Source organism: Lycium barbarum, chromosome 3 (assembly GCF_019175385.1).
Source record: "Lycium barbarum isolate Lr01 chromosome 3, ASM1917538v2, whole genome shotgun sequence".
Taxonomy (NCBI): domain Eukaryota; kingdom Viridiplantae; phylum Streptophyta; class Magnoliopsida; order Solanales; family Solanaceae; genus Lycium; species Lycium barbarum.
The window spans coordinates 15,752,250-15,763,214 of record NC_083339.1 but is presented as its reverse complement, the minus strand read 5'-3'; positions in this window follow the sequence as shown (position 1 = coordinate 15,763,214).

The following is a 10,965-nucleotide window of genomic DNA, read 5'->3' as shown; positions in this document are numbered from 1 at the left end:
TTCCACCTTGATTTTATGATTTGGCCTTTGGGAGAAGCCAAAGCCCAAAAGGAAAAGAATATTTTAAGAATTTTACTTTTAATTGTTGGAATCCCTTCAAACATACCTCTGTGTGCTAACTAAAGATCGAAAACTAACCGAAATCAACTTGTACTTCAAACTTTTTGAAAAGGAGAATCAAAAAGAGAAAAATAAAACTTCCCTCCGTAAGTTATAATCTCCCTCCCTATCTCTTTCACTTAACTTGCTTTTTTTCTTTTACCAAATGTTATTGCATACCATTCCCTATTTTTCGTTCTTCGCAAAACATTGAGACACAGTGTTGTAAGGGCTCGTTTGGCAATGCCAACATACTTCTTATTTACATATACACTTGAGAGAAACTACAAAATCGAAGTAGAAATGGATTCTTCTCCTACTTGGCAGTCGTGGTGTACCTTGTTTTATTTATTTCTTTCTTTCTTGATTTTTGTGGATAGATGGAAAATATAGTCAGCATGAGAAAAATGAGAGATTAATTAGACGAAGGAGGTGCCTAAATACAAACAATTTAGATATTTAGACTTGTTGTTTTAAGAGAATCAAACAATATAGTCAGCATGAGAAAAATGAGAGATTAATTAGACGAAGGAGGTGCCTAAATACAAACAATTTGGATATTTAGACTTGTTATTTTAAGAAAATCAAATAATGAAAATGCCACACACGGTATTCTTGAGTTTAGCATATTGCTGACTAGGATAAGTTTGTTAGGTGCAATAATTAGTTGGTTAGTCGTGTCATGATTAGTTTGTTAGTGGTGGCATTCAATTAAGTTAGTTTGTTACAAAGCATGTGAGGTGCACGTGTATATATGTGTATATAACTGCAGATCAGTGAGTTCATCATAATCTCCTCATCTCTCATCCAAATTGTGACCTTAAAATTGATTGAAAACAGTCATCAATGGCTGAATTTAACAGGTATATAGAACAAAAACTGGATGTTGAAATAGACAAATTTTATCGGAGTGTTATGTGATAGAAGGTTGCATACCAAAATAATGTATAAGTTCTATAGTATAGTTAAAAGACCAGCTAGTAATGTTGTATGAGAGTAACTGTAAGGCCGCAAATTAAAGCCCAACAAACACATCCACAAAATGGGTGTGGTATAGATGCGAATGTTAAAAGGACGTGTGATCATACAAGATTAGACAAGCTTAATAATGACCACATTTCTTAGAGAATGCAAGTACCACACATTAAGACAAATTGAGATAAGGTTGCTTGAGATAGTTTGGTCAATGTCCTACATCAACCTCTAGAAGTATCGGTTCATTGGTGCAAAATCATTGTGGTGGAAGTGTTAAATTGAAACGAGATAGACAAAGTTATTCGAAAGAACTACAATATCTTGAAATTCATGCAAGCTTAGGAGAAGATGAGTCATAGTGAAAGAAAAATCTACTAATTAGTTGAGAATATATTTTAGCCATGCGAGTATGTTTGTTTTAGGTTCTATGCATTTCAAGTGTGTTGTTTATTCTATAAGATATTTTATGATAATAAAAAATATAGTACTCTTTATTTTTGCATAAAGATAGTCTCAGATGAATTTAACTGAAAAATTATTATAAGTGAAGATTCACTCCAACTTATTAATTTGGAATTGCGGTGTAGTTGTATTAGTATATATATATACATTTTTTTTTTGAGGGCGGAGAGATTGGTGACTTTTTACATCCACTCTTATAAAATAGCTAGTATATATCTTTAAAAATATATTCTTCCCAAAAGAATAAAAATAAATTACTCCTGTGGCTCTCTCATTTCCACAAAAGCTTTCCTTTTTTTTTTTTTTTTTTTTTCCAGAATAGTACTGGCCCCAAGTTATAAAGGACAGGCACATGTACTCAAGCGTGAAAGGACATCTCTTTATGTGCTACATAGAATTCACTATTTGAAAGACTCAAAATTCAAATTTACTGCGCCCAGCAAAGATTGTATACCTGTTTTACGTCCAAAGTTAGGGAGTACTCTTTTATGAGATGGAGAAAGAGAGTACCTTTCCACTACAAAAAATCATGTCTAAGCTGGTTAGTGAAAGATATGTCCACCAATGACACCTTGATCAGGTGCCACTTGCCTTATGGGGAAAACATGACAAAGGGTAAGTTTTACCTGGTCAAATTCACCATACATCACTAATCTATGCTAAGTTTACAGTTAATTTGGAGACTGGTCCCTTCAGAACTTATAGTTATACTCTCTCCGCTTCAATTTATGTGTGAACCATTTAATTAGACACGGAGTTTAAGAAAATATAAACTATATAAGACTTTTAAACTTACGAAGTCAAAGGAATCACATATATTTATTGTAGCTATAAATTTTGTATCACATATTTAATAAATCATTGTTTTCAAATATAGAAAGAAGTTATTTTTTTGGCATGAACTAATAAGAAAATAAATTCATATAAATTGAAATGGAGGGAGTATGATTTTCATTTTTTACTTTTTTAAACTGGTTTGAGAGGTCGACAAAGCTACAAAAAAATTACCATGCCCTATAAGGTCGCTACCCTCAATGCATCCCAACCTATTCAGGTGTATCACTACTGCTATACCACCCTAAACTTACCATCAAACATGTGCCCCCAAACACCTGCCACCATCGCCACTACCTCTGCTGCCTTTGAGCCTGTTTGGATGGACTTATGCCTATAAGCTGCAAATAGCTTATAAGCTAACAAAAATAAGTTTTTTTTGGCTTATAAGCTGTCTTCAGCTTATAAACTGCTTTAGATAAGCTAAGTTAAATGAGCCCAATTATTTTTTTGAGCTTATTTTAAGCACAAAATGACTTTAAGCTGGCCAGCCAAGCACTCAAAAAAGCTGAAAACAGCTTATAAGCAACTTATAAGCCAATCCAAACGGGCTCTTTGTCATGCCCACTAACCAGCTCTTAAACTCGCCTCCATCCCACTGTCCAAGCCTCTCTCATCGTGACGTCAATAGGTATCAAAATAACATTAACAAACGTAAATCATTTTTCGATTGCTTGGCTCATCTCACTCCCACCATCACACCCCATACGTTCAAACAAAGCTTAAATAAATTTTGAGTGGCAGAATGCTATGAAGTTAGAATGTGATGTCCTACTGAATAACCAAACTTGGAAATTAGTTCCGATGATCCGTCTAAAAAAATTTGTATTTTGTGTCTTTTTAGGGTCAAACAAAAGGCTGATGACTCGATTGATTACTTCAAAGGAAGGCTAGTTGCAAAGGGCTTTACACTAAGACCAGGGTTGACTTATAGTCGATTTTCAATCCTATGGTCAAACCCACCACTATTCGTGTCATATTGTCTATTATATTGGCTTTCGCTTCAATTGGCTTCTCTAGATGTATTGTTGAGAGGTTAGTTGGGTGTTCCATGTACTGATATGAAACTTGTTGTATTCTTAATACTCAGTATAGCTTGCCTCCCGGGAATTTAAAGAGCTAAAAGAACAACTATGGATCATTTAAGTAAAGAATTCTTATACCGAGCATCTCACTTTGAGATAATTCATTTCTATTGTGAGAAAGAATGTTTTTTTGTGGGAGATACTAGCGTTGAGGCTCCGACCCTTGATGTGGTCCCAATAGTTAGTTCAGAATGTATTTTCCAGAAGATTTACCATTTATTCCATATGATGGTGACATCGATTTTGGTATTGATACCTTAACAAATACACAATCTATTTCATTCTACCTTACAAGATGGCTCTTGCTGAGCGAAAGGAGCAGTTACAAGATCTCCTGAGCAAGTACTTCATTAGACAGAGTGTTTTTCATTAGGGGACTCTGATTTTGTTTGTAAAGAAGAATGATGGGTCTACGCATATCTGCATTGATTACAAACTGTTGAACTGTGTTACTATCGAAAACTAATATCCTTTTCCACACATTGAAGAATTGTTCCATCAGTTAAAAGGTGTCAAGTTCTTTTCTAAGATTGACTTGAGGTCTAAGTATCACTAGTTGAAATAATGACCTCGAAAAATTTAAAGATAACTTTTAGGACCTATTTTGGACATTAAGATGAGTTCAGAGTTATGCCATTTGGCTGACAAATGCTTCGACAACATTTATGAATTTGCTGAAACGATTGTTCATAGCCCTGTCTGATTTTTTTTTAATCGTTTCATTGATAATATTCTAACGTATTCCAGTAATAAAGAAGAACATGAGCAACACTGCGGATAATCTTACAGATATTGAGGGAACGTAAGCTACAAGCCACGTTTTTTAAGTGCGAATTCTGACTTGACACAATTATAGATTTATGAAGACGAAGAAGACATGGATCAAATATATCAAAATACTATAGATGGACCATCATTCCTTTTTAGTGCATACATTTGTAAAACGAATTTTGAGGTTGATCACTCATTTTTTTTTTAATAGTTTCCATTAAGCATCCTTCTTTGTAATATCATTTTAGGGTGTAATATAATTCAGTGATGATTATATAATATTTAGTTCTCTCTAACTCTTATATTTTGCGAGCTTGTTAATTAGTGGAAGTTCGTTACTCCCTTTGTTTGTATTATTCCCTTTTGAGGATTAGTTTTGATTATTCGCCACTAGACACTCTGTCAAGTGGTATTACAAATTCGCTTTATTTTCATTTGATATTACATGCAGCATCTAATAATTACACCAAATTCAATTACAAGATATTCTTCAAGTGAAGAAAGCCCCTGAACCCTTTTCATTGAGTCCTCAACTTAAATGACCCAAAAAGTGGTTGTAGGGACCAAAATAACACATTAAAAAAAAAGGTTACTAAAGTACCTTTTGCGCACTAATTTAGTGCGCAATAGGACTAAACTGTAATGTTACAGTTTAGTCCTATTGCGCACTAAATTAGTGCGCAAAAGGGGTTATTTCATTTTCCCAACACTTGTATAAATTCAAAGTTTTGAAATTTCACGTTTTTTTCATACTTTGACTAAAGATTAGTCATATTTCAAAACACTGGAATATCAATATTTTATATGGAACCTGATATTTTTTTCTGCGGACAATAATGTAGGCTTAATACATGAAGTGTACGTAAACGCTTTGATCATCGTTATAGGGGTTGTAAAGTGCCCCGAAGTAAAAAACAATTGTTTGGAAACTGGTTATCTTTAGGTTTTAAGTGTTTTTTTTTTAAGGTTTTGATTTAAGCGTTTTATTATTTAGTCAAGACATTACATTATTAAGGATATGTCGAGATTGTTTTCAAGTTTTTTTTTTTTTTTTTGCCGTTCATAATTCAAGACAATCTGAATACATCAAGAAGAATTAAAATACATTGCTAATTCAAGGAAATTCCAATACGAGAGGTTCTTCCACCACTATGGCCCCGTAGGTGACACAAACATTTATCATGGTCAAACTCCTTACATGTCGAGTACCTTCGAGAGTATGTCCTATCCAGAACATCCATTTGATTGGGAATCCGAGTTCGTGCATTAACATGAATTTTACGAATATACTCCTTGTTAGCAATCATTGAAAATGACTCGTTTGGCCAATAAGATTAATCACCAAGTGAGTAAAAACCTCCGACATATGCTTTAAGATAATTTTTGACATAGTATTTGGGTGCCACATAACTGGATACCATTTCCCATTGCCTTGAAACACTCTATGGCATGAGAACACGGCATGTGGTATGATTGCCACTTACCACAACTATACGTTTCTCTCATAAATAGTATGAAGGTTTCCTCCCCGATCTTGGTAATAACCTGTCCGGACTTCATATACACATTCAACATTGTTATACTCTACCATCTGGTGTAGCTCACATTTTTTCCTATAATGCTCGAACATTTGTGCAGGTTTTCGCATCAATTTTCCACCATCTGCTAATATGGCTCTGGCATGTCTTGTTCTAGTGGCAAATGATGAGACCAATGTGCATAGGTATTTTCTGCTCGTACTCTGTCAAATTATAGTAAAGTTTAAGATATCGTTCCACAGAGATTGGAAACCACCTGGGCTATAGATTTGTATTATTTTTGTTACTATTTGAGAAGATCAAATTGATGAAAAGAGAGTTGTTCAAAAGTCTTGAAAAGTATGATAACAAAATAAGAAATATTTTGGATTTTTCTAATAAAATATAGAGGCTGGGATATTTTGAATCGGCAAGATAAAATTATTATAATAAATCAAAAGTTTATTATTTATTTCCCTATTTAAAGAATGATTGCTTATTTCTAAAACAATCACGACAATATGTTAATAGCACCACTCTCGCTTATACTATTAATTTATTGACAATTAATTAGTGACATTAAACAATAATTAATTAATAACACCTCTTTTGATTAGCGTAGTTAACCAATTAAAGTATGTAGTTAACCAATTAAAGTAATGGCTTCAAACAAGAATTATCTTAGTTGAGTGCACCAAGTGAACAAAAGCCTCTTTCGATTAGCTTTTGCTAAATCAATAAACTTATTTGAGTCAATCCCTCTGTGAGAATTAGGATAGAAAGAAATAAGACAAAGATCCCTTAAATCAATAAACTTATTTAAGTCAATCCCTTCGTGAGAATTAGGACCGAAAGAAATAAGATAAAGATTATTTAAATCAATAAACTTATTTGAGTTAATCAGAATTAGGACTAAAAGAAATAAGATAAAGATCATTTAAATCAATAAACTAGTTGAAATCATTCTCTTCTCCCGAATAAGAAATAAAATAACAGGATAAAGATTTTTGTACAGAGATATAATTGTATCCAATAATAGATATAATTAATATCAAATACATTGGTGTATAAAGATGATAAATAGAAAATCCCAACATAAGAAGATAATAAAATAAAGATGTTTATTATAATAGCTTCATCAAGCTTCATCTAGTATTCCAACCAACGAAACTTACTCCATTATGGAGTAGAAAAACTAAATAGAAATAAGGACTAAGAGAATATTTTTACTACAAGAAAGAGCCAAGAGAGACACCAAGACTAGTTCTTGTGTCCTCTTCACTATTGAATGCAAATAGGATGAAAGATTGGTTATATTTCTTCTACAAACATGTGCCTATTTATAGGAGAATTCCTACAAGGCTTTGGTGAAAAATGGCAAGAGAATATCAATATAATATTATATCCTTGATGAGAATTTGACATGACAATTTATCATGCAATCTTGGTGAGAAATTGATATGATAATTTGTCATGAAATCTTGGTGACAATTTGCCATAACTTTGTATCTCTTGACTTTGTGTAGTCTTTGGTGAAGTTTTCATGGATACATTCTCCTTCGTGGACTTTTATTTCTTGCTTCTTCTTTTTTTCCATGTATTTTTTTTCCTGCAAGATTTGTTAGAAAAGTACGAGAATATGATATAAATTATTCATATTTTATTTTAAAATATTATACTTTTGTACTGAAATTACATGAATAATTTATATCCATCACCAAACCATTCCACAATTTGCTTGAAAGTCATTCTCAACATTGAGTAACGGGCAGTCCCCAAGCAGATTTTAGCAAAGCATTGAATGAGTCCGAGCTATTTGTTGTTAGCATCCCCCATCTCCTGCCTCCATCCGCATGTAATGTCCATTTCTCAACCTCAATATCCTTCAACCAATTATATGCTATTGGATTCACTATCTTGATCATCTCCATCCGTATAAGAAACTTTTTTTTGTTAATGCTCCATTGCAGCCGCCACATCAATTTGTTTAGTGTGCTGTTTTCAAATTTTGTTTGGAAATTTGCTTTTACATGCCTTAAACAAAAGTGATGGTAAGCAAAGGGAGACTGCCACCCCGAAAAATTAGACATACTGTGTAATATGGCTTGATGTCGATCAAATAGCACGCATATGCCCATATGATCCTTAATATCATACCACCTCAATATGTCAAAAACATTCTCCATGTGTCGTTGCTTTCGTTAGCGGTAATGGCGAAAGCAAGAGGGAATATGGACCTATTAGCATCCATCCCAACTGCAATCAGTAGCTTAATGTCGTATACCCCGTACACATGCGTGCCATCTATGGATATGACTGGCCGACAATGAGCAAAACCACCAATGCATGGTTTGAATGTCCAAAACACAAAATTAAAAATATTACCGGCAAAATTGAGTGGAATTGGCGTGTTAGGGAGATTGAAACGCTAGAAACTCAAACGTCCAAAAAGTCGTGCTACGTCAATGCTTCGTAGTACACTACAAGAGTTCAATTTTGCTCTTAACCGTTTTCGCGAGGAGAACAATCGGATGAAAATATGTTGCCTCAGGGTAGAATATGATCAATAAGGTTACATCAGATTCAGATCCAAGTGGGATTCGGACTGTGAGATGTCCGATGAAGATGACTCCCCGTGATCCTATAATATTTTTTATAATAAAGTAAGTAGGTAGGGTCATAAGGAGAACCCTAAGGATACTTGGGATTTTGCAACTATATAAGTAGCCTTTCATTTGTTATTAAACTACAACATATTCAATGTCGAATAGTAGAAATGTAGATTGGTCGGTATTTCTTCCAAATGATTCAAATAGCAGTGCTGATGAAAGCTCAAATCATAGCAGCTATTCCGATGAACCGAGTTTTCTTGATAATATGAATTCGTGCTAGACGATTTGAAGCCCCATGTTACACCCCGTACTTTCAGATACGCACTTATTAAATTTGAACGTAAGTATGTCGAGCTACAGCTAAGTAAAACAACTTTGGATTATGAGGAATGAAGCATTATTAAGTATATTGTATGAGTAAAGGATGAATTACGATCTCGTAAGTCGTAACCGGGAAGGACAACCTTGGAACCAAAGGACATGACTATTATCAAGTACGATTAATGATAAATATCATGTATGGAGAGTTTCGGAAGGTTCCGGGACCAAGAAAATCGAAGAAAATAAGTTTGTCGAAAATTTAGAAATTGGTAGAATTTTTGACAGAATTTTGGGTTAATTTTGGAGGGGTATATCTCCTATTATATTAGGAGTTTTAAGGTGTTTCAAAATCCTAAAATGAAGTTTGTCGAGTCTAGTTTCCAATGCAACAAACCGCTCGTCGATACGACATCGGAGTAGAGAATTATGGACGTTACAAGTTAGGCTGACAGAGCATAAACGTGCGCTATAGTAACCGAGCTGCTATAGTAGTTGCGCTGCTACAGTACCTGCTATAGTACCCGAATCGACTTTAAACCTTATAAAAGGGGTTTTACCCCTCATTTTTCATCCAAACACCTCTCAAAATATCCTAAACTCTCTAGAATAATCCCCCAACTTCCGTTCATAGAATTTTAGCGCAAATTAAGTGAAATCTTCGGATTTAAGTCCGAACAACATATAGTTGGGATTATAAAATCGTATAGCGATGAGTTTTGGCTCAAGTTCAAGGGGGAAAATGAAGATATCGCAATATTAACTGAAGTAAGATATGAATCTCTTCTTATTAATGTTAGTTTTGGTTTATTTACAGATATAAAGTTGTTAAATAGTCGTATAACGAGTTGATTAGTTGTGGAACTTGGAAAACATCGTGAGGGATGTTTATGGAACATGATGGTATTGGAAATGATGTTTTTGACGTTGGTATTGTTGTTGTTGTTGTTGGTTGCTGGATTGTGATTTCGGGCTAGGCATATAAACAGGGGAGATGCTGCTCGAATTTCGACCGATTTTAAATGGATTTTAATTAAAGGCTTGAGATAAGTGTATGATGGTGCACCTAACAATAGTATGAATGGTATTATATGTAGATTACGAGACTACGAACGATCATAACTAGATTGCAAGACAAGAGGTAGGTTGGAAAGTCGGAAAGTAAGCTTCCAAGTATGTTAAGGCTAAACCTTTCTTTCTTAAGACATGATTCCTTTGTTGTGAACCTATACATGATATCTTCAATAACCTCGTTTCTAAAAGTACCAAAGCTTACAGTTCCCGATGTTCTTGTGATATCCTTGAGCTTGTTTCATGGCTATTGATGTTATTCATTGATGTTGATCTCCTCTTATGACTTTGTTCCTTCAAGGTGAGACGTGTTCATGATGACGGTTCCATAATAATAATCCAATGAGTTTAGGAACAGGTTCTTAAGAAATGTTTTATAGGACATGAATAGAGTGCTAGCAAAGGATCTCTAATGAGGTATTTAATGTTCGAAGAAAGGTTCATGTTGTATCTTAGGATTTGGTTATAGTCTAGTCAAGTGGGAAGAAGTGCTAATGGCCTGAGCTGTGCTTATAAGTCTTATGTGATTATGTAGACCCTACGGGTTAAGTGATGACCACGAGAAGTGTATAGAGATTACTTGTAGAAGTTTAGTTATGATGTTGATTATAATTACCACTAGTCTACGACCAGTCGGGCAGATGTTACCACCGTGCTACGGCCGGTTGGGCAGATATGTGTTTACTATCATGCTACGGCTAGTTGGACAGTTATTATCACTGAGCTACGGCCGGTTAGGCAGTTACCACTGATCAGTCGGGCATTTGCGCTTTACCGTTGGGCGATAATCGAACGGACAGTTATTACCACCGAGCTACGGCCGGTTGGGCAGTTACCACTGATCAGTCGAGCAGTTGCGCTCTACCGTCGGGCGATAATCGGGCAAACAGTTATTACCACCGAGATATAGCCAGTCGGGCAGTTACCACTGATCAGTTGGGTAGTTAGCACTAGGACAGTAAGTAAGTTAGAGATATAGTATCGTCCATAGATTCAGTTAAAGATATGAGAGTATTAAGAGACATGCGTACTAGATTCTCATCGGTAAGTCAGAAGTGTCAGGTTGATTCTTATCCTCTTTCTTTGCGGCATATGTTGATTATATTACATATCCGCCTTACATACTCGGTACTTTATTCGTACTGACGTCCTTTCTTGTGGACAATGTGTTCATGCCCGCAGGTGAAGACAGACGGGACGAGGATCTTCCGCAGTAGGCTG